This window comes from Bombina bombina, chromosome 4, assembly GCF_027579735.1.
Source record: "Bombina bombina isolate aBomBom1 chromosome 4, aBomBom1.pri, whole genome shotgun sequence".
NCBI classification, from domain to species: Eukaryota; Metazoa; Chordata; class Amphibia; order Anura; family Bombinatoridae; genus Bombina; species Bombina bombina.
Window position 1 is genome coordinate 1,224,627,177 of NC_069502.1, and position 23,693 is coordinate 1,224,650,869.

The following is a 23,693-nucleotide window of genomic DNA, read 5'->3' on the forward strand; positions in this document are numbered from 1 at the left end:
TCTTCTAGGTCTTGGAGACTTGCACTTCAGAAGAATGTCATATGCAGTAGATGGGGACATTTGAAAAATCCTTTATACAGGATTTTCTTTGGCAGTGGGCAGGCACATTATGTATGTTGAAACTAGGGGTTAATCTTCCTTTTATTGGGACGTTTTTTCTCTTTGGACTAATTTTTTTGAAATACTTTATTAGTATGTGTGTGGCTTCTGTTTTATACAGGGATTTATGTATAAACCTAAACTTTGGCAGTTTGGGTTTCTTTGCTTGCTTAGCTAGAACAGGCTAACTGACAGACTGCTTGAGTTTGAAACCAGCTGCAGCTACTTTCATCTTATGTTGTAGGCAGAGGGAAACGCGCGCCTTTTACTTGCTGTGTAGTTTCCTCTCTCTGCCGGTCATGTGACTTCTCTCTGCTGTCGGATATTCACGGAGCGGCGTCATTGAATTTCATTCTCTTCAGTATTGATCTACTATACAATCGTTTTAGTGACTTCTTGTTATGGTATAACCCGGATATCAAGGGTTAATACCAGATGAAAGCCCTGATGAACCCCTGAATACGGGATCAGCAACACACAAACCCAGTTAATTCCTCCCAAACATGAGACCAAGCTCCATCTTGAGGGTAAAACAGAATGTGTTTTATTGAGGGCTATATGCCCAGTATTTATGCAAGTCTCCCACCTGGTTGACACTCCCTAGGAGACCAGATGGGGGGGTTGGAAGAAGATAGTACATTAGATAGAGGGAAGACGCCCTTTTACAGGATACAATAGAATTGCATTACTTAACCAAATAAACAATTAAACACAAGAAAACAAGGGAGTCCTTCTTGACACCTGGCAGTCTGATTAAACAATGTGAACGCTTATCACTTAAACTTAATTACAGTAAACAATAGCTGATGTCAGGAAACCTGTTTTCAGAAAATAGTTTCTCAAAGCTGAACAAAGTTAACCCTTTCAGTACTGACAGAGGGGTCTGTCACACGGCTCCCTCCTGGTGGGACACTCCGGCAGACCCGGCTTGACCCTTTGGCGGGTCAACTTGGGGATGACCGGACTAGGAGGTGGTAGGAATGTCAGTTTGCCGGGACAATCCATCTGCATTCCCGTTTTGTTTACCGGGCCAGTAGCTGATGGTGAAGTTATAGGGTTGGAGGGCTAAACTCCACCGCAGCAATCTACCATTGTCTCCTGAGACCCGGTTAAGCCAGACTAAGGGATTGTGGTCCGTTATGAGAGAGAATTCCTGTCCGTATAAATAAGGGTTCAACTTCTTCAGTGCCCAGACCAGGGCTAAACATTCCTTCAAGTTTTTGTTTTCAGAGACGCTTCTTTCCAGTTGGAGACAAATCTCATTGGCTTCCTTATGAGTTTTGTGTACCTGCTCTTTATAGGTATCCACAATTCCTTCATACTGACATAGGGTGCCCTTGAGTTGCTGCACCTCACTATGAGCCAGCGTCAGCTTTTCCTCCAGTGTCGCTAAGTTTGTCTTTAATGTTTCATGTTCCACTCTCAAGCTGGTGTTTTCTGCAGTCTGTCAGGGCAGCTTGTCTAGCAGAGATTCCCGTTCTAAACGCGCTTTTTCCTCTGCGCTCCTCTCCTGCTAGCACTGTTACGTGATTGTTTAACATGACCATTTCATCCTCTACTCTTCTCCTTCATCAGCGCATTGTAACGGGACTTCCACATATCAATGGCGGATAGAGATTTACTGAGCTCAGCGTCCTGGGGCTCAGCATCAGGTGGGTCAGTCTCTGCGACACGGATCTGGGCATGGGTAGTCACAGGGTTAACATCGGCGGGATCCATGGGAGCGTAGGTAGAAACAAGGGGGGCCAAGTTATTTCCAAGGAGAACATCAGCTGGTAAGTCCTTAAAGACCCCCACATTCACAGGTCTAGCGCCCAATCCCCAATCCAAATGTACCCGGGCAACAGGTAGGCGGAACACAGCGCCCCCTGCTACCCTCACAGCCACAGTGTCTCCGGTGTGCTGGTTCTCAGACACCAAGTTCTTTTGGAGCAAGGTCATGGTAGCACCAGTATCCCGTAGACCACTGACCTCCTTCCCATTCACTTTAACCAGTTGCCGGTTATCCCGGTGGGCAGCTTGCACGGGGTCTGCTTTATGTAGGATGCCCCAGCATTCTTCCTCCTCTACGCAGTGGGCAGCAGGCTGAGGGTTACGTGGGTTTCCGCCGGCGGGTCTCCTCCAGGACTGTGCTTGGTTCACTGTGTTTAGGGGACACTCTGGTCTTTTGTGACCTAGTTGCTTACATACTAAGCACCGAATAGGCTGTGAGTAGTCCTGTGAGTTGAACCGGGCTGTCTGAGGATAGTTCGTGGCTGGAGGCCTTGTGGTAGAGCGGTGCGCCGGGGGTTGGTAACTGGTAGCTGCTGGGGTGACTGGGGGTCTGTACTCCACTCTGGCAGGGATCTTAGTGGTAGCAGTGTCCAGTTTGCGGGCATCCGTATACTCATCTGCCAGGCGAGCAGCTTCATGCAGGGTGGAGGGTTTACGGTCCCGAACCCACTCTCTAACTCCTGCGGGTAACTTGTCGAAGCAATGTTCCAACAGGAATAGCTGCAGCACCTCTTCCCCGGATACGGCTTGGCACCTCGTCATCAAGTGAACTGCTGTGCGGTGCACCTTACATGCCCACTCGACGTAGGAATCTCCAGCTAGTTTAACAGTCTCTCCTGTCTCTGAACCATCTCCTGTATGCCTCCGGTGTAATATCATACCTGGAGAGCAGAGCCTCTTTTACAGCATTATAATCCCTGACTTCCTCATCTGGAATGGCCCGAAAAGCCTCGCTGGCCCGGCCGGATAATTTTCCGGATAATATCGTGACCCAGTCCTCTGCGGGTACCTTCTGTAGTGCACATTGCCTCTCAAAATCTGCAAGGTACCCATCAATCTCTCCTTCTGTTTCAATGAAGTTTTTTAAAGCTGCAAAATGTACTTTTCTCTTTTCCACTGGGGTTGCTGTGACTTGGGCTGCTGCAGCATTGCTTTGGCGAAGTAGGTTGGCCTCCACAGCGGCTATGCCCTGGTCGATAATTTCTGTAGTCGGGTTGGGGCCATAATGTGCCAGTCTTATTTTAACCTCCTGGTCAAAGCTTGCTTCTTCGGGGGTTCTGTCTGATATGCTGGGCCCATTGGTTCCTTCGGTCCCTGGTACTCCGTCCATCTCGGTCAGTATTGTAATAATCTCCCTTTTCCTGAGGTTACTGGCTTGTCGGCCCCGTTGTTCTAGCAGGTCTTTAAGGGTTGCTTGCTTGCGTAGCATGTTTTACTGATTGTATATGTGTATATTTTACAATCTGTCAATGTTTTATATCATTTTTTATAAAAGTAATTTTAAATAGACTTCTGGAGTTAACTTTTTCATCAATTGCTGTTTGCAGCAATCGTCAGAGCAGAGGATACCTTTGGTTTGCATGTGCACTGGGCCACTATAATATACCCAGTAAGCCCCATTTGCTCTACTGTGTGCATCACACATAGTGAGTATCCATCTATTTGGAGTAGCTTATGGGCCAGATATATAAAATTGATCTGCACTAGGAGTCGCCCTCTTCTTCTCTCCTATTTTCTAGACTGCTGAATCTGAACCTGATTCTAGGAGGAGCTGCCCTTGCTTTGGTGCACAGTACACTGGGACACTGTTGAGTTCCCAGAACACCTACCTAGGCAGTATCTTTGCCGCTATACTTTGTGAGTATTATTGCACTACAAATAAATTTTGTTCAGTTTGTATCCACTGGCTACACTAGGAGGCGCCCTTTTTCTCTCTTTGTATTCTTAATAGATTCTCTATCAGATAATCAAAGATTTCTTCCTCTTACCTCTCTATACAGTCTACTGTTCGGTCCACAGCCAGCTCTTGTGGTCCAGTAGATAGCTGTAGCTGATCTTCCCTTCCTTTTTTTTTTTTTTTTGTGGCTCTAGGTATGGAGGTAATTGATCTGAGGGTCCCAGGGATGTCATCCCTTTTCTCAAGTCCATGGAGTTTTTGCATTCTCAGTCAATGGAGCGGCGACCATTCAGATCCCTCTGAGAATTGATCTGGTTCAGCTTTAAGAGATTCTCAGGAGTATCGGTCTCAGGGCGCATGTTTCTGGAGACATTCCTGGGTGATTGTTAACACGGACGCCAGCCTGCTGGGCTGGGGAGCAGTCTGGAACTTGTTAAAGGCGCTAGGACTTTGGACTCGAGGAGTCTGTTCTCCCCATCAACATCTTGGAGTGGAGAACGATTTTTTGTTTATGTTCTGAGGGTTTGTCCTTAGTTTTCCTTAGCCGGTTTATCTGGTTCCAGTCGGGCATTTCTTTCATGTAATTAACAAGAGTCCATGAGCTAGTGACGTATGGGATATACATTCCTACCAGGAGGGGCAAAGTTTCCCAAACCTTAAAATGCCTATAAATACACCCCTCACCACACCCACAAATCAGTTTTTACAAACTTTGCCTCCAAGGGAGGTGGTGAAGTAAGTTTGTGCTAGATTCTACGTTGATATGCGCTCCGCAGCAAGTTGGAGCTCGGTTTTCCTCTCAGCGTGCAGTGAATGTCAGAGGGATGTGAAGAGAGTATTGCCTATTGAATGCAGTGATCTCCTTCTACGGGGTCTATTTCATAAGGTTCTCTGTTATCGGTCGTAGAGATTCATCTCTTACCTCCCTTTTCAGATCGACGATATACTCTTATATTTACCATTACCTCTACTGATTCTCGTTTCAGTACTGGTTTGGCTTTCTACAAATATGTAGATGAGTGTCCTGGGGTAAGTAAGTCTTATTTTCTGTGACACTCTAAGCTATGGTTGGGCACTTTATTTATAAAGTTCTAAATATATGTATTCAAACATTTATTTGCCTTGACTCAGAATGTTCAACTTTCCTTATTTTCAGACAGTCAGTTTCATATTTGGGATTATGCATTGAATTATCATATTTTTCTTACCTCAAAAATTTGACTTTTTTCCCTGTGGGCTGTTAGGCTCGCGGGGGCTGAAAATGCTTCATTTTATTGCGTCATTCTTGGCGCGGACTTTTTTGGCGCAAAAATTCTTTTCCGTTTCCGGCGTCATACGTGTCACCGGAAGTTGCGTCATTTTTTGACGTTATTTTGCGCCAAAAATGTCGGCGTTCCGGATGTGGCATCAAAAAATATGGGCGTCGCTTTTGTCTCCACATTATTTCAGTCTCATTTTTCATTTGCTTCTGGTTGCTAGAAGCTTGATATTTGGCATTTTTTCCCATTCCTGAAACTGTCTTATAAGGAATTTGATCTATTTTGCTTTATATGTTGTTTTTTTTTTTTTTCTTACATATTGCAAGATGTCTCACGTTGCATCTGAGCCAGAAGATACTACAGGAAAACCACTGCCTGCTGGATCTACCAAAGCTAAGTGTATCTGCTGTAAACTTTTGGTAGCTATTCCTCCAGCTGTTGTTTGTAATAATTGTCATGACAAACTTGTTAAAGCAGATAATATTTCCTTTAGTGATGTACCATTGCCTGTTGCAGTTCCCTCAACATCTAAGGTGCAGAATGTTCCTGATAACATAAGAGATTTTGTTTCTGAATCCATAAAGAAGGCTTTGTCTGTTATTTCTCCTTCTAGTAAACGTAAAAAGTCTTTTAAATCTTCTCTCTCTACAGATGAATTTTTAAATGAACACCATCATTCTGATTCTTTGGACTCTTCTGGTTCAGAGGATTCTATCTCAGAGATTGATGCTGATAAATCTTCATTTCTCCAACATAGGTGTGTCCGGTCCACGGCGTCATCCTTACTTGTGGGATATTCTCTTCCCCAACAGGAAATGGCAAAGAGCCCAGCAAAGCTGGTCACATGATCCCTCCTAGGCTCCGCCTACCCCAGTCATTCTCTTTGCCGTTGTACAGGCAACATCTCCACGGAGATGGCTTAGAGTTTTTTAGTGTTTAACTGTAGTTTTTATTATTCAATCAAGAGTTTGTTATTTTGAAATAGTGCTGGTATGTACTATTTACTCAGAAACAGAAAAGAGATGAAGATTTCTGTTTGTATGAGGAAAATGATTTTAGCAACCGTCACTAAAATCCATGGCTGTTCCACACAGGACTGTTGAGAGCAATTAACTTCAGTTGGGGGAACAGTGAGCAGTCTCTTGCTGCTTGAGGTATGACACATTCTAACAAGACGATGTAATGCTGGAAGCTGTCATTTTCCCTCTGGGATCCGGTAAGCCATGTTTATTACGATTGTAAATAAGGGCTTCAAAAAGGGCTTATTAAGACTGTAGACTTTTTTTGGGCTAAATCGATTGATTATTAACACATATTTAGCCTTGAGGAATCATTTTATCTGGGTATTTTGATATAATAATATCGGCAGGCACTGTTTTAGACACCTTATTCTTTAGGGGCTTTCCCAAAGCATAGGCAGAGCCTCATTTTCGCGCCGGTGTTGCGCACTTGTTTTTGAGAGGCATGGCATGCAGTCGCATGTGAGAGGAGCTCTGATACTTAGAAAAGACTTTCTGAAGGCGTCATTTGGTATCGTATTCCCCTTGGGGCTTGGTTGGGTCTCAGCAAAGCAGATACCAGGGACTGTAAAGGGGTTAAAGTTCAAAACGGCTCCGGTTCCGTTATTTTAAGGGTTAAAGCTTCCAAATTTGGTGTGCAATACTTTTAAGGCTTTAAGACACTGTGGTGAAAATTTGGTGAATTTTGAACAATTCCTTCATGTTTTTTCGCATTTGCAGTAATAAAGTGTGTTCAGTTTAAAATTTAAAGTGACAGTAACGGTTTTATTTTAAAACGTTTTTTGTACTTGTTATCAAGTTTATGCCTGTTTAACATGTCTGAACTACCAGATAGACTGTGTTCTGAATGTGGGGAAGCCAGAATTCCTATTCATTTAAATAAATGTGATTTATGTGACAATGACAATGATGCCCAAGATGATTCCTCAAGTGAGGGGAGTAAGCATGGTACTGCATCATTCCCTCCTTCGTCTACACGAGTCTTGCCCACTCAGGAGGCCCCTAGTACATCTAGCGCGCCAATACTCCTTACTATGCAACAATTAACGGCTGTAATGGATAATTCTGTCAAAAACATTTTAGCCAAAATGAACACTTATCAGCGTAAGCGCGACTGCTCTGTTTTAGATACTGAAGAGCATGACGACGCTGATATTAATATTTCTGAAGGGCCCCTAACTCAGTCTGATGGGGCCAGGGAGGTTTTGTCTGAGGGAGAAATTACTGATTCAGGGAACATTTCTCAACAAGCTGAACCTGATGTGATTGCATTTAAATTTAAGTTGGAACATCTCCGCATTCTGCTTAAGGAGGTATTATCCACTCTGGATGATTGTGACAAGTTGGTCATCCCAGAGAAACTATGTAAAATGGACAAGTTCCTAGAGGTGCCGGGGCTCCCAGAAGCTTTTCTTATACCCAAGCGGGTGGCGGACATTGTTAATAAAGAATGGGAAAGGCCCGGTATTCCTTTCGTCCCTCCCCCCCATATTTAAAAAATTGTTTCCTATGGTCGACCCCAGAAAGGACTTATGGCAGACAGTCCCCAAGGTCGAGGGAGCGGTTTCCACTTTAAACAAACGCACCACTATACCCATAGAGGATAGTTGTGCTTTCAAAGATCCTATGGATAAAAAATTAGAAGGTTTGCTTAAAAAGATGTTTGTTCAGCAGGGTTACCTTCTACAACCAATTTCATGCATTGTCCCTGTCGCTACAGCCGCATGTTTCTGGTTCGATGAGCTGATAAAGGCGGTCGACAGTGATTCTCCTCCTTATGAGGAGATTATGGACAGAATCAATGCTCTCAAATTGGCTAATTCTTTCACCCTAGACGCCACTTTGCAATTGGCTAGGTTAGCGGCTAAGAATTCTGGGTTTGCTATTGTGGCGCGCAGAGCGCTTTGGTTGAAATCTTGGTCGGCTGATGCGTCTTCCAAGAACAAGCTACTTAACATTCCTTTCAAGGGGAAAACGCTGTTTGGCCCTGACTTGAAAGAGATTATCTCGGATATCACTGGGGGTAAGGGCCACGCCCTTCCTCAGGATCGGCTTTTCAAGGCAAAAAATAAACCTAATTTTCGTCCCTTTCGTAGAAACGGACCAGCCCAAAGTGCTACGTCCTCTAAGCAAGAGGGTAATACTTCTCAAGCCAAGCCAGCTTGGAGACCAATGCAAGGCTGGAACAAGGGAAAGCAGGCCAAGAAACCTGCTACCAAGACAGCATGAAATGTTGGCCCCCGATCCGGGACCGGATCTGGTGGGGGGCAGACTCTCTCTCTTCGCTCAGGCTTGGGCAAGAGATGTTCTGGATCCTTGGGCGCTAGAAATAGTCTCCCAAGGTTATCTTCTGGAATTCAAGGGACTTCCCCCAAGGGGGAGGTTCCACAGGTCTCAGTTGTCTTCAGACCACATAAAAAGACAGGCATTCTTACATTGTGTAGAAGACCTGTTAAAAATGGGAGTGATTCATCCCGTTCCATTAAGAGAACAAGGGATGGGGTTCTACTCCAATCTGTTTATAGTTCCCAAAAAAGAGGGAACGTTCAGACCAATCTTAGATCTCAAGATCTTAAACAAGTTTCTCAAGGTTCCATCGTTCAAGATGGAAACCATTCGAACTATTCTTCCTTCCATCCAGGAAGGTCAATTCATGACCACGGTGGATTTAAAGGATGCGTATCTACATATTCCTATCCACAAGGAACATCATCGGTTCCTGAGGTTCGCATTCCTGGACAAACATTACCAGTTCGTGGCGCTTCCTTTCGGATTAGCCACTGCTCCAAGGATTTTCACAAAGGTACTAGGGTCCCTTCTAGCTGTGCTAAGACCAAGGGGCATTGCTGTAGTACCTTACTTGGACGACATTCTGATTCAAGCGTCGTCCCTTCCTCAAGCAAAGGCTCACACGGACATTGTCCTGGCCTTTCTCAGATCTCACGGATGGAAAGTGAACGTGGAAAAGAGTTCTCTATCTCCGTCAACAAGGGTTCCCTTCTTGGGAACAATAATAGACTCCTTAGAAATGAGGATTTTTCTGACAGAGGCCAGAAAAACAAAACTTCTAGACTCTTGTCGGATACTCCATTCCGTTCCTCTTCCTTCCATAGCTCAGTGCATGGAAGTGATCGGGTTGATGGTAGCGGCAATGGACATAGTTCCTTTTGCACGCATTCATCTAAGACCATTACAACTGTGCATGCTCAGTCAGTGGAATGGGGACTATACAGACTTGTCTCCGAAGATACAAGTAAATCAGAGGACCAGAGACTCACTCCGTTGGTGGCTGTCCCTGGACAACCTGTCACGAGGGATGACATTCCGCAGACCAGAGTGGGTCATTGTCACGACCGACGCCAGTCTGATGGGCTGGGGCGCGGTCTGGGGATCCCTGAAAGCTCAGGGTCTTTGGTCTCGGGAAGAATCTCTTCTACCGATAAATATTCTGGAACTGAGAGCGATATTCAATGCTCTCAAGGCTTGGCCTCAGCTAGCGAGGGCCAAGTTCATACGGTTTCAATCAGACAACATGACAACTGTTGCGTACATCAACCATCAGGGGGGAACAAGGAGTTCCCTGGCGATGGAAGAAGTGACCAAAATCATTCTATGGGCGGAGTCTCACTCCTGCCACCTGTCTGCTATCCACATCCCAGGAGTGGAAAATTGGGAAGCGGATTTTCTGAGTCGTCAGACATTGCATCCGGGGGAGTGGGAACTCCATCCGGAAATCTTTGCCCAAGTCACTCAGCTGTGGGGCATTCCAGACATGGATCTGATGGCCTCTCGTCAGAACTTCAAAGTTCCTTGCTACGGGTCCAGATCCAGGGATCCCAAGGCGGCTCTAGTGGATGCACTAGTAGCACCTTGGACCTTCAAACTAGCTTATGTGTTCCCGCCGTTTCCTCTCATCCCCAGGCTGGTAGCCAGGATCAATCAGGAGAGGGCGTCGGTGATCTTGATAGCTCCTGCGTGGCCACGCAGGACTTGGTACGCAGATCTGGTGAATATGTCATCGGCTCCTCCTTGGAAGCTACCTTTGAGACGAGACCTTCTTGTTCAGGGTCCGTTCGAACATCCGAATCTGGTTTCACTCCAGCTGACTGCTTGGAGATTGAACGCTTGATCTTATCGAAGCGAGGATTCTCAGATTCTGTTATCGATACTCTTGTTCAGGCCAGAAAGCCTGTAACTAGAAAGATTTACCACAAAATTTGGAAAAAATATATCTGTTGGTGTGAATCTAAAGGATTCCCTTGGGACAAGGTTAAGATTCCTAGGATTCTATCCTTCCTTCAAGAAGGATTGGAAAAAGGATTATCTGCAAGTTCCCTGAAGGGACAGATTTCTGCCTTGTCTGTGTTACTTCACAAAAAGCTGGCCGCTGTGCCAGATGTTCAAGCCTTTGTTCAGGCTCTGGTTAGAATTAAGCCTGTTTACAAACCTTTGACTCCTCCTTGGAGTCTCAATTTAGTTCTTTCAGTTCTTCAGGGGGTTCCGTTTGAACCCTTGCATTCCGTTGATATTAAGTTATTATCTTGGAAAGTTTTGTTTTTAGTTGCAATTTCTTCTGCTAGAAGAGTTTCAGAATTATCTGCTCTGCAGTGTTCTCCTCCTTATCTGGTGTTCCATGCAGATAAGGTGGTTTTACGTACTAAACCTGGTTTTCTTCCAAAAGTTGTTTCTAACAAAAACATTAACCAGGAGATTATCGTACCTTCTCTGTGTCCGAAACCAGTTTCAAAGAAGGAACGTTTGTTGCACAATTTGGATGTTGTTCGCGCTCTAAAATTCTATTTAGATGCTACAAAGGATTTTAGACAAACATCTTCCTTGTTTGTTGTTTATTCCGGTAAAAGGAGAGGTCAAAAAGCAACTTCTACCTCTCTCTCTTTTTGGATTAAAAGCATCATCAGATTGGCTTACGAGACTGCCGGACGGCAGCCTCCCGAAAGAATCACAGCTCATTCCACTAGGGCTGTGGCTTCCACATGGGCCTTCAAGAACGAGGCTTCTGTTGATCAGATATGTAGGGCAGCGACTTGGTCTTCACTGCACACTTTTACCAAATTTTACAAGTTTGATACTTTTGCTTCTTCTGAGGCTATTTTTGGGAGAAAGGTTTTGCAAGCCGTGGTGCCTTCCATTTAGGTGACCTGATTTGCTCCCTCCCTTCATCCGTGTCCTAAAGCTTTGGTATTGGTTCCCACAAGTAAGGATGACGCCGTGGACCGGACACACCTATGTTGGAGAAAACAGAATTTATGTTTACCTGATAAATTACTTTCTCCAACGGTGTGTCCGGTCCACGGCCCGCCCTGGTTTTTTTAATCAGGTCTGATAATTTATTTTCTTTAACTACAGTCACCACGGTACCATATGGTTTCTCCTATGCAAATATTCCTCCTTAACGTCGGTCGAATGACTGGGGTAGGCGGAGCCTAGGAGGGATCATGTGACCAGCTTTGCTGGGCTCTTTGCCATTTCCTGTTGGGGAAGAGAATATCCCACAAGTAAGGATGACGCCGTGGACCGGACACACCGTTGGAGAAAGTAATTTATCAGGTAAACATAAATTCTGTTATTTATTTAAGATGGAATTTATTCGCTCTTTACTTAAAGAAGTACTAATTGCTTTAGAAATAGAGGATTCTAGTCCTCTTGATACTAATTCTATACGTTTGGATAAGGTTTTTAAAGCTCCTGCGGTTATTCCAGAAGTCTTTCCTGTTCCTAATGCTATTTCTGCAGTAATTTCCAAGGAATGGGATAAATTGGGTAATTCATTTACTCCTTCTAAACGTTTTAAGCAATTATATCCTGTTCCGCCTGACAGGTTAGAATTTTGGGACAAAATCCCTAAAGTTGATGGGGCTATTTCTACCCTTGCTAAACGTACTACCATTCCTACGTCAGATGGTACCTCGTTTAAGGATCCTTTAGATAGAAAAATTGAATCTTTTCTAAGAAAAGCTTATCTATGTTCAGGTAATCTTCTTAGACCTGCTATATCATTGGCTGATGTTGCTGCAGCTTCAACTTTTTGGTTGGAAACTCTAGCGCAACAAGTAACAAATCGTGATTCTCATGATATTATTATTCTTCTCCAGCATGCTAATAATTTTATCTGTGATGCCATTTTTGATATTATTAGAGTTGATGTTAGGTTTATGTCTCTGGCTATCTTAGCCAGAAGAGCTTTATGGCTTAAGACCTGGAATGCTGATATGGCTTCTAAATCAACTCTACTTTCCATTTCTTTCCAGGGAAACAAATTATTTGGTTCTCAGTTGGATTCTATTATTTCAACTGTTACTGGTGGGAAAGGAACTTTTTCTCCAACATAGGTGTGTCCGGTCCACGGCGTCATCCTTACTTGTGGGATATTCTCTTCCCCAACAGGAAATGGCAGAGCCCAGCAAAGCTGGTCACATGATCCCTCCTAGGCTCCGCCTACCCCAGTCATTCTCTTTGCCGTTGTACAGGCAACATCTCCACGGAGATGGCTTAGAGTTTTTTTAGTGTTTAACTGTAGTTTTTATTATTCAATCAAGAGTTTGTTATTTTGAAATAGTGCTGGTATGTACTATTTACTCAGAAACAGAAAAGAGATGAAGATTTCTGTTTGTATGAGGAAAATGATTTTAGCAACCGTCACTAAAATCCATGGCTGTTCCACACAGGACTGTTGAGAGCAATTAACTTCAGTTGGGGGAACAGTGAGCAGTCTCTTGCTGCTTGAGGTATGACACATTCTAACAAGACGATGTAATGCTGGAAGCTGTCATTTTCCCTCTGGGATCCGGTAAGCCATGTTTATTACGATCGTAAATAAGGGCTTCAAAAAGGGCTTATTAAGACTGTAGACTTTTTTTGGGCTAAATCGATTGATTATTAACACATATTTAGCCTTGAGGAATCATTTTATCTGGGTATTTTGATATAATAATATCGGCAGGCACTGTTTTAGACACCTTATTCTTTAGGGGCTTTCCCAAAGCATAGGCAGAGCCTCATTTTCGCGCCGGTGTTGCGCACTTGTTTTTGAGAGGCATGGCATGCAGTCGCATGTGAGAGGAGCTCTGATACTTAGAAAAGACTTTCTGAAGGCGTCATTTGGTATCGTATTCCCCTTGGGGCTTGGTTGGGTCTCAGCAAAGCAGATACCAGGGACTGTAAGGGGTTAAAGTTCAAAACGGCTCCGGTTCCGTTATTTTAAGGGTTAAAGCTTCCAAATTTGGTGTGCAATACTTTTAAGGCTTTAAGACACTGTGGTGAAAATTTGGTGAATTTTGAACAATTCCTTCATGTTTTTTCGCATTTGCAGTAATAAAGTGTGTTCAGTTTAAAATTTAAAGTGACAGTAACGGTTTTATTTTAAAACGTTTTTTGTACTTGTTATCAAGTTTATGCCTGTTTAACATGTCTGAACTACCAGATAGACTGTGTTCTGAATGTGGGGAAGCCAGAATTCCTATTCATTTAAATAAATGTGATTTATGTGACAATGACAATGATGCCCAAGATGATTCCTCAAGTGAGGGGAGTAAGCATGGTACTGCATCATTCCCTCCTTCGTCTACACGAGTCTTGCCCACTCAGGAGGCCCCTAGTACATCTAGCGCGCCAATACTCCTTACTATGCAACAATTAACGGCTGTAATGGATAATTCTGTCAAAAACATTTTAGCCAAAATGAACACTTATCAGCGTAAGCGCGACTGCTCTGTTTTAGATACTGAAGAGCATGACGACGCTGATATTAATATTTCTGAAGGGCCCCTAACTCAGTCTGATGGGGCCAGGGAGGTTTTGTCTGAGGGAGAAATTACTGATTCAGGGAACATTTCTCAACAAGCTGAACCTGATGTGATTGCATTTAAATTTAAGTTGGAACATCTCCGCATTCTGCTTAAGGAGGTATTATCCACTCTGGATGATTGTGACAAGTTGGTCATCCCAGAGAAACTATGTAAAATGGACAAGTTCCTAGAGGTGCCGGGGCTCCCAGAAGCTTTTCCTATACCCAAGCGGGTGGCGGACATTGTTAATAAAGAATGGGAAAGGCCCGGTATTCCTTTCGTCCCTCCCCCCATATTTAAAAAATTGTTTCCTATGGTCGACCCCAGAAAGGACTTATGGCAGACAGTCCCCAAGGTCGAGGGAGCGGTTTCCACTTTAAACAAACGCACCACTATACCCATAGAGGATAGTTGTGCTTTCAAAGATCCTATGGATAAAAAATTAGAAGGTTTGCTTAAAAAGATGTTTGTTCAGCAGGGTTACCTTCTACAACCAATTTCATGCATTGTCCCTGTCGCTACAGCCGCATGTTTCTGGTTCGATGAGCTGATAAAGGCGGTCGACAGTGATTCTCCTCCTTATGAGGAGATTATGGACAGAATCAATGCTCTCAAATTGGCTAATTCTTTCACCCTAGACGCCACTTTGCAATTGGCTAGGTTAGCGGCTAAGAATTCTGGGTTTGCTATTGTGGCGCGCAGAGCGCTTTGGTTGAAATCTTGGTCGGCTGATGCGTCTTCCAAGAACAAGTTACTTAACATTCCTTTCAAGGGGAAAACGCTGTTTGGCCCTGACTTGAAAGAGATTATCTCGGATATCACTGGGGGTAAGGGCCACGCCCTTCCTCAGGATCGGCCTTTCAAGGCAAAAAATAAACCTAATTTTCGTCCCTTTCGTAGAAACGGACCAGCCCAAAGTGCTACGTCCTCTAAGCAAGAGGGTAATACTTCTCAAGCCAAGCCAGCTTGGAGACCAATGCAAGGCTGGAACAAGGGAAAGCAGGCCAAGAAACCTGCCACTGCTACCAAGACAGCATGAAATGTTGGCCCCCGATCCGGGACCGGATCTGGTGGGGGGCAGACTCTCTCTCTTCGCTCAGGCTTGGGCAAGAGATGTTCTGGATCCTTGGGCGCTAGAAATAGTCTCCCAAGGTTATCTTCTGGAATTCAAGGGACTTCCCCCAAGGGGGAGGTTCCACAGGTCTCAGTTGTCTTCAGACCACATAAAAAGACAGGCATTCTTACATTGTGTAGAAGACCTGTTAAAAATGGGAGTGATTCATCCCGTTCCATTAAGAGAACAAGGGATGGGGTTCTACTCCAATCTGTTTATAGTTCCCAAAAAAGAGGGAACGTTCAGACCAATCTTAGATCTCAAGATCTTAAACAAGTTTCTCAAGGTTCCATCGTTCAAGATGGAAACCATTCGAACTATTCTTCCTTCCATCCAGGAAGGTCAATTCATGACCACGGTGGATTTAAAGGATGCGTATCTACATATTCCTATCCACAAGGAACATCATCGGTTCCTGAGGTTCGCATTCCTGGACAAACATTACCAGTTCGTGGCGCTTCCTTTCGGATTAGCCACTGCTCCAAGGATTTTCACAAAGGTACTAGGGTCCCTTCTAGCTGTGCTAAGACCAAGGGGCATTGCTGTAGTACCTTACTTGGACGACATTCTGATTCAAGCGTCGTCCCTTCCTCAAGCAAAGGCTCACACGGACATTGTCCTGGCCTTTCTCAGATCTCACGGATGGAAAGTGAACGTGGAAAAGAGTTCTCTATCTCCGTCAACAAGGGTTCCCTTCTTGGGAACAATAATAGACTCCTTAGAAATGAGGATTTTTCTGACAGAGGCCAGAAAAACAAAACTTCTAGACTCTTGTCGGATACTTCATTCCGTTCCTCTTCCTTCCATAGCTCAGTGCATGGAAGTGATCGGGTTGATGGTAGCGGCAATGGACATAGTTCCTTTTGCACGCATTCATCTAAGACCATTACAACTGTGCATGCTCAGTCAGTGGAATGGGGACTATACAGACTTGTCTCCGAAGATACAAGTAAATCAGAGGACCAGAGACTCACTCCGTTGGTGGCTGTCCCTGGACAACCTGTCACGAGGGATGACATTCCGCAGACCAGAGTGGGTCATTGTCACGACCGACGCCAGTCTGATGGGCTGGGGCGCGGTCTGGGGATCCCTGAAAGCTCAGGGTCTTTGGTCTCGGGAAGAATCTCTTCTACCGATAAATATTCTGGAACTGAGAGCGATATTCAATGCTCTCAAGGCTTGGCCTCAGCTAGCGAGGGCCAAGTTCATACGGTTTCAATCAGACAACATGACAACTGTTGCGTACATCAACCATCAGGGGGGAACAAGGAGTTCCCTGGCGATGGAAGAAGTGACCAAAATCATTCTATGGGCGGAGTCTCACTCCTGCCACCTGTCTGCTATCCACATCCCAGGAGTGGAAAATTGGGAAGCGGATTTTCTGAGTCGTCAGACATTGCATCCGGGGGAGTGGGAACTCCATCCGGAAATCTTTGCCCAAGTCACTCAGCTGTGGGGCATTCCAGACATGGATCTGATGGCCTCTCGTCAGAACTTCAAAGTTCCTTGCTACGGGTCCAGATCCAGGGATCCCAAGGCGGCTCTAGTGGATGCACTAGTAGCACCTTGGACCTTCAAACTAGCTTATGTGTTCCCGCCGTTTCCTCTCATCCCCAGGCTGGTAGCCAGGATCAATCAGGAGAGGGCGTCGGTGATCTTGATAGCTCCTGCGTGGCCACGCAGGACTTGGTACGCAGATCTGGTGAATATGTCATCGGCTCCTCCTTGGAAGCTACCTTTGAGACGAGACCTTCTTGTTCAGGGTCCGTTCGAACATCCGAATCTGGTTTCACTCCAGCTGACTGCTTGGAGATTGAACGCTTGATCTTATCGAAGCGAGGATTCTCAGATTCTGTTATCGATACTCTTGTTCAGGCCAGAAAGCCTGTAACTAGAAAGATTTACCACAAAATTTGGAAAAAATATATCTGTTGGTGTGAATCTAAAGGATTCCCTTGGGACAAGGTTAAGATTCCTAGGATTCTATCCTTCCTTCAAGAAGGATTGGAAAAAGGATTATCTGCAAGTTCCCTGAAGGGACAGATTTCTGCCTTGTCTGTGTTACTTCACAAAAAGCTGGCCGCTGTGCCAGATGTTCAAGCCTTTGTTCAGGCTCTGGTTAGAATTAAGCCTGTTTACAAACCTTTGACTCCTCCTTGGAGTCTCAATTTAGTTCTTTCAGTTCTTCAGGGGGTTCCGTTTGAACCCTTGCATTCCGTTGATATTAAGTTATTATCTTGGAAAGTTTTGTTTTTAGTTGCAATTTCTTCTGCTAGAAGAGTTTCAGAATTATCTGCTCTGCAGTGTTCTCCTCCTTATCTGGTGTTCCATGCAGATAAGGTGGTTTTACGTACTAAACCTGGTTTTCTTCCAAAAGTTGTTTCTAACAAAAACATTAACCAGGAGATTATCGTACCTTCTCTGTGTCCGAAACCAGTTTCAAAGAAGGAACGTTTGTTGCACAATTTGGATGTTGTTCGCGCTCTAAAATTCTATTTAGATGCTACAAAGGATTTTAGACAAACATCTTCCTTGTTTGTTGTTTATTCCGGTAAAAGGAGAGGTCAAAAAGCAACTTCTACCTCTCTCTCTTTTTGGATTAAAAGCATCATCAGATTGGCTTACGAGACTGCCGGACGGCAGCCTCCCGAAAGAATCACAGCTCATTCCACTAGGGCTGTGGCTTCCACATGGGCCTTCAAGAACGAGGCTTCTGTTGATCAGATATGTAGGGCAGCGACTTGGTCTTCACTGCACACTTTTACCAAATTTTACAAGTTTGATACTTTTGCTTCTTCTGAGGCTATTTTTGGGAGAAAGGTTTTGCAAACCGTGGTGCCTTCCATTTAGGTGACCTGATTTGCTCCCTCCCTTCATCCGTGTCCTAAAGCTTTGGTATTGGTTCCCACAAGTAAGGATGACGCCGTGGACCGGACACACCTATGTTGGAGAAAACAGAATTTATGTTTACCTGATAAATTACTTTCTCCAACGGTGTGTCCGGTCCACGGCCCGCCCTGGTTTTTTTAATCAGGTCTGATAATTTATTTTCTTTAACTACAGTCACCACGGTACCATATGGTTTCTCCTATGCAAATATTCCTCCTTAACGTCGGTCGAATGACTGGGGTAGGCGGAGCCTAGGAGGGATCATGTGACCAGCTTTGCTGGGCTCTTTGCCATTTCCTGTTGGGGAAGAGAATATCCCACAAGTAAGGATGACGCCGTGGACCGGACACACCGTTGGAGAAAGTAATTTATCAGGTAAACATAAATTCTGTTTTTACCACAGGATAAAAGATCTAAAGGTAAAAACAGGGCTAACAATCGTTTTCGTTCCTTTCATTTCAACAAAGAGCAAAAGCCTGATCCTTCGTCCTCAGGAGCAGTTTCAGTTTGGAAACCATCTCCAGTCTGGAATAAATCCAAGCCTGCTAGAAAGGCAAAGCCTGCTTCTAAGTTCACATGAAGGTACGGCCCTCATTCCAGTTCAGCTGGTAGGGGGCAGGTTACGTTTTTTCAAAGAAATTTGGATCAATTCTGTTCACAATCTTTGGATTCAGAACATTGTTTCAGAAGGGTACAGAATTGGTTTCAAGATGAGACCTCCTGCAAAGAGATTTTTTCTTTCCCGTGTCCCAGTAAATCCAGTGAAAGCTCAAGCATTTCTGAATTGTGTTTCAGATCTAGAGTTGGCTGGAGTAATTATGCCAGTTCCAGTTCCGGAACAGGGGATGGGGTTTTATTCAAATCTCTTCATTGTACCAAAGAAGGAGAATTCCTTCAGACCAGTTCTGGATCTAAAATTATTGAATCGTTATGTAAGGATACCAACGTTCAAGATGGTAACTGTAAGGACTATATTGCCTTTTGTTCAGCAAGGGAATTATATGTCCACAATAGATTTACAGGATGCATATCTGCATATTCCGATTCATCCAGATCATTATCAGTTCCTGAGATTCTCTTTTCTAGACAAGCATTACCAATTTGTGGCTCTACCGTTTGGCCTTGCTACAGCTCCAAGAATTTTCACAAAGATTCTCGGTGCCCTTCTGTCTGTAATCAGAGAACAGGGTATTGTGGTATTTCCTTATTTGGACGATATCTTGGTACTTGCTCAGTCTTTACATTTAGCAGAGTCTCATACGAATCGACTTGTGTTGTTTCTTCAAGATCATGGTTGGAGGATCAATTTACCAAAAAGTTCTTTGATTCCTCAAACAAGGGTAACCTTTCTGGGTTTCCAGATAGATTCAGTGTCCATGACTCTGTCTTAAACAGACAAGAGACGTCTAAAATTGATTACAGCTTGTCGAAACCTTCAGTCTCAATCATTCCCTTCGGTAGCCTTATGCATGGAAATTCTAGGTCTTATGACTGCTGCATCGGACGCGATCCCCTTTGCTCGTTTTCACATGCGACCTCTTCAGCTCTGTATGCTGAACCAATGGTGCAGGGATTACACGAAGATATATCAATTAATATCTTTAAAACCGATTGTTCGACACTCTCTAACGTGGTGGACAGATCACCTTTGTTTAATTCAGGGGGCTTCTTTTGTTCTTCCGACCTGGACTGTAATTTCAACAGATGCAAGTCTCACAGGTTGGGGAGCTGTGTGGGGATCTCTGACGGCACAAGGAGTTTGGGAATCTCAGGAGGTGAGATTACCGATCAATATCTTGGAACTCCGTGCAATTTTCAGAGCTCTTCAGTTTTGGCCTCTTCTGAAGAGAGAATCGTTCATTTGTTTTCAGACAGACAATGTCACAACTGTGGCATACATCAATCATCAAGGAGGGACTCACAGTCCTCTGGCTATGAAAGAAGTATCTCGAATTTTGGTTTGGGCGGAATCCAGCTCCTGTCTAATCTCTGCGGTTCATATCCCAGGTGTAGACAATTGGGAAGCGGATTATCTCAGTTGCCAAACGTTGCATCCGGGCGAATGGTCTCTTCACCCAGAGGTATTTCTTCAGATTGTTCAAATGTGGGGGCTCCCAGAGATAGATCTGATGGCCTCTCATCTAAACAAGAAACTTCCCAGGTATCTGTCCAGATCCCGGGATCCTCAGGCGGAGGCAGTGGATGCATTATCACTTCCTTGGAAGTATCATCCTGCCTATATCTTTCCGCCTCTAGTTCTTCTTCCAAGAGTAATCTCCAAGATTCTGAGGGAATGCTCGTTTGTTCTGCTAATAGCTCTGGCATGGCCTCACAGGTTTTGGTATGCGGATCTTGTCCGGATGGCATCTTGCCAACCATGGACTCTTCCGTTAAGACCAGACCTTCTGTCGCAAGGTCCTTTTTTCCATCAGGATCTGAAATCCTTAAATTTAAAGGTATGGAGATTGAACGCTTGATTCTTGGTCAAAGAGGTTTCTCTGACTCTGTGATTAATACTATGTTACAGGCTCGTAAATCTGTATCTCGAGAGATATATTATAGAGTCTGGAAGACTTATATTTCTTGGTGTCTTTCTCATCATTTTTCTTGGCATTCTTTTAGAATACCGAGAATTTTACAGTTTCTTCAGGATGGTTTAGATAAGGGTTTGTCCGCAAGTTCTTTGAAAGGACAAATCTCCGCTCTTTCTGTTCTTTTTCACAGAAAGATTGCTATTCTTCCTGATATTCATTGTTTTGTACAAGCTTTGGTTCGTATAAAACCTGTCATTAAGTCAATTTCTCATCCTTGGAGTTTGAATTTGGTTCTGGGAGCTCTTCAAGCTCCTCCGTTTGAACCTATGCATTCATTGGACATTAAATTACTTTCTTGGAAAGTTTTGTTCCTTTTGGCCATCTCTTCTGCTAGAAGAGTTTCTGAATTATCTGCTCTTTCAATCAATCAATCGTTGCATTCTTTGGATGTTGTTAGAGCTTTGAAATATTATGTTGAAGCTACGAAATCTTTCCGTAAGACTTCTAGTCTATTTGTTATCTTTTCCGGTTCTAGGAAAGGCCAGAAAGCTTCTGCCATTTCTTTGGCATCTTGGTTGAAATCTTTAATTCATCTTGCCTATGTTGAGTCGGGTAAAATTCCGCCTCAGAGAATTACAGCTCATTCTACTAGGTCAGTATCTACTTCCTGGGCGTTTAGGAATGAAGCTTCGGTTGACCAGATCTGCAAAGCAGCAACTTGGTCCTCTTTGCATACTTTTACTAAATTCTACCATTTTGATGTATTTTCTTCTTCTGAAGCAGTTTTTGGTAGAAAAGTTCTTCAGGCAGCGGTTTCAGTTTGAATCTTCTGCTTATGTTTTTTGTTAAACTTTATTTTGGGTGTGGATTATTTTCAGCAGGAATTGGCTGTCTTTATTTTATCCCTCCCTCTCTAGTGACTCTTGTGTGGAAAGATCCACATCTTGGGTAGTCATTATCCCATACGTCACTAGCTCATGGACTCTTGTTAATTACATGAAAGAAAACATAATTTATGTAAGAACTTACCTGATAAATTCATTTCTTTCATATTAACAAGAGTCCATGAGGCCCACCCTTTTTTGTGGTGGTTATGATTTTTTTGTATAAAGCACAATTATTCCAATTCCTTATTTTATATGCTTTGCACTTTTTTTCTTATCACCCCACTTCTTGGCTATTCGTTAAACTGATTTGTGGGTGTGGTGAGGGGTGTATTTATAGGCATTTTAAGGTTTGGGAAACTTTGCCCCTCCTGGTAGGAATGTATATCCCATACGTCACTAGCTCATGGACTCTTGTTAATATGAAAGAAATGAATTTATCAGGTAAGTTCTTACATAAATTATGTTTTTTCACTCGGGGGTCCTTAGCCATGAAGGAGGTGTCTCAGCTTTGTTTAGTGGGTGGTTGCTCACAATGGCTGCCTATCTGCCATCCACATTTTAGGAGTGGATATCTGGGAAGAGGACTTCCTGAGCAGACAGAATTTTCATCCCGGGGAGTGGGTTCTCCATCCAGAGGTGTTCTCAAGGTTAACCCTCAAATGGGGGGGGGCTGGAGTTGAATTTGATGGCGTCTCGGCAGAACGCCAAGCTTCCAAGGTACAGTTCAAGGTCAAGAGATCCACAGGTCACTCTGGAAGTTGATCTGGTGGTTCCTTGGAATTGTAGTCTAGCATACTTGTTTCCTCTGTTTGGTCTTTTTTCACGAGTATTTGTTCGTATCAAACAGGAGAGAGCATCAGTATTTTAATAGCTTCTGCGTGACTTTGCAGGACCTGGTATGTAGACCTAGTGAAGATGTCATCTCGTCCATCTTGGAGGTTGCATCTGAGGAAGGACCTTTTTTACTCGTGGTCCATTCCTTCAGCCATATCTCGTTTCTCTGAAGCTGATTGCTTGGAGATTGATCGCTTAGTTCTTCTAAGCGTGGTTTTTCTTAGTCGGTCATTGTGATTTTGATTCAGGTTTGGAAGTCTGTTTCTAGAAAGATATCCACAGGGTATGGTGTACATACCTTTTTTATTGGTGTGAATCCAAGGACTTCTCTTGGAGTCAGGTCAGGATTCCTTGGATTTTGTCCTTTATCCAGGAAGGTCTGGAGAAGGAATTGTTTTACTGGCGGATGTGCCAGATGTTTATCTTTTTGTCAGGCCCTAGTCAGTATCAGGCCTGTGTTTAAGTTTGTAGCTCCTCCTTGGAGTTGTGTTTTTTTTTATTTTATTTTATTGAGGAGTTGTACAATAGTTATTCAAATGTCATAGACAAGCGTACAGAAAAGAAAATTATAAAATGTAACAGGGATATAACACAAGCAGTGCACTTCAGACATTTTGTAAATTGTAAATCATCATTCCTTAGTTTTAGTCCCTGATGGCAGCTTTTTAGGCCACTCTTGGGCCCTTAGTATGTGCATAAAAACAGATGTAGGGATATTATATGATAGATTACATTAATAGCCTATGTAGATTGAATGTTATTTGATTTATAATTAAAGGGCCAAAACCAAACCTTTTGTCTATAATGCTTAACTATATTTCTTATAGGCAGAGGGAGCAGAATCATTGATTGTAAGGGAATGTAGTGATGTGGGCTGAAAGTGGTTGTCACATTAAATGTATGTATAGACAGGGAATGTTAGGTATATTAGTGTATCAGACAGGGAACCCCCTATGAATACAGGGTCGGGATACTATATTGTGCATAATAAATTATTAAGCAAGGTGGTAGCAGGTAACAAGAGTTTCTAACTCCCCAGGGAGGTTGTAACTGTTGGTAGGTGTCATATTGAGTATATGGAAACGTGGAATGTTAGGTATGCTATAACATTTGAGAGGGGCCCCATTAGAAGCACAGAATCAGGATGCTATATTGGCCATTATGGGTTATGGGCCTAATTGGTAACAAATAAGTTTATAGAATTTAGAGCCTCCCACCATATTTGAATTATCCCCTTTTATTTTGTTCTGGTATAGTCAACTCCTGTGGCTGCGGCCGCTAGCCACGTGGAGAGAGGCAATCTGGTGCTAGACAGTTACAGAAAAGGGATAACAGCACATTGAAAAGTGAAGTGATCTGACTTATTTTTGAACAGCATATGGGTATAACCACCTATCTCTGAGGGTTCTATCACCTCTAGTTCTCTACTAAGGTGTAAATAATAAGCTAGTAAACATAATCAGACAATATATTCATAGAGCCTCCATTTTCAGTGTAAACCTCCTAAGGGATTGCTTTTTTTTGTTTCCCACCTGGGGAATTAATAATATAAGTATTTGCTAGAATGAAAAAACATAATTTAT

At 43.6% G+C, this 23,693-nt stretch overlaps 1 protein-coding gene across 1 annotated transcript in view; it reads left to right on the forward strand.

The window, feature by feature from the left end:
* The window catches only part of GTPBP2 (GTP binding protein 2), a 198,691-nt gene that overhangs the window by 155,566 nt on the left and 19,432 nt on the right, over window positions 1-23,693 (forward strand). The window lies entirely within an intron of this gene.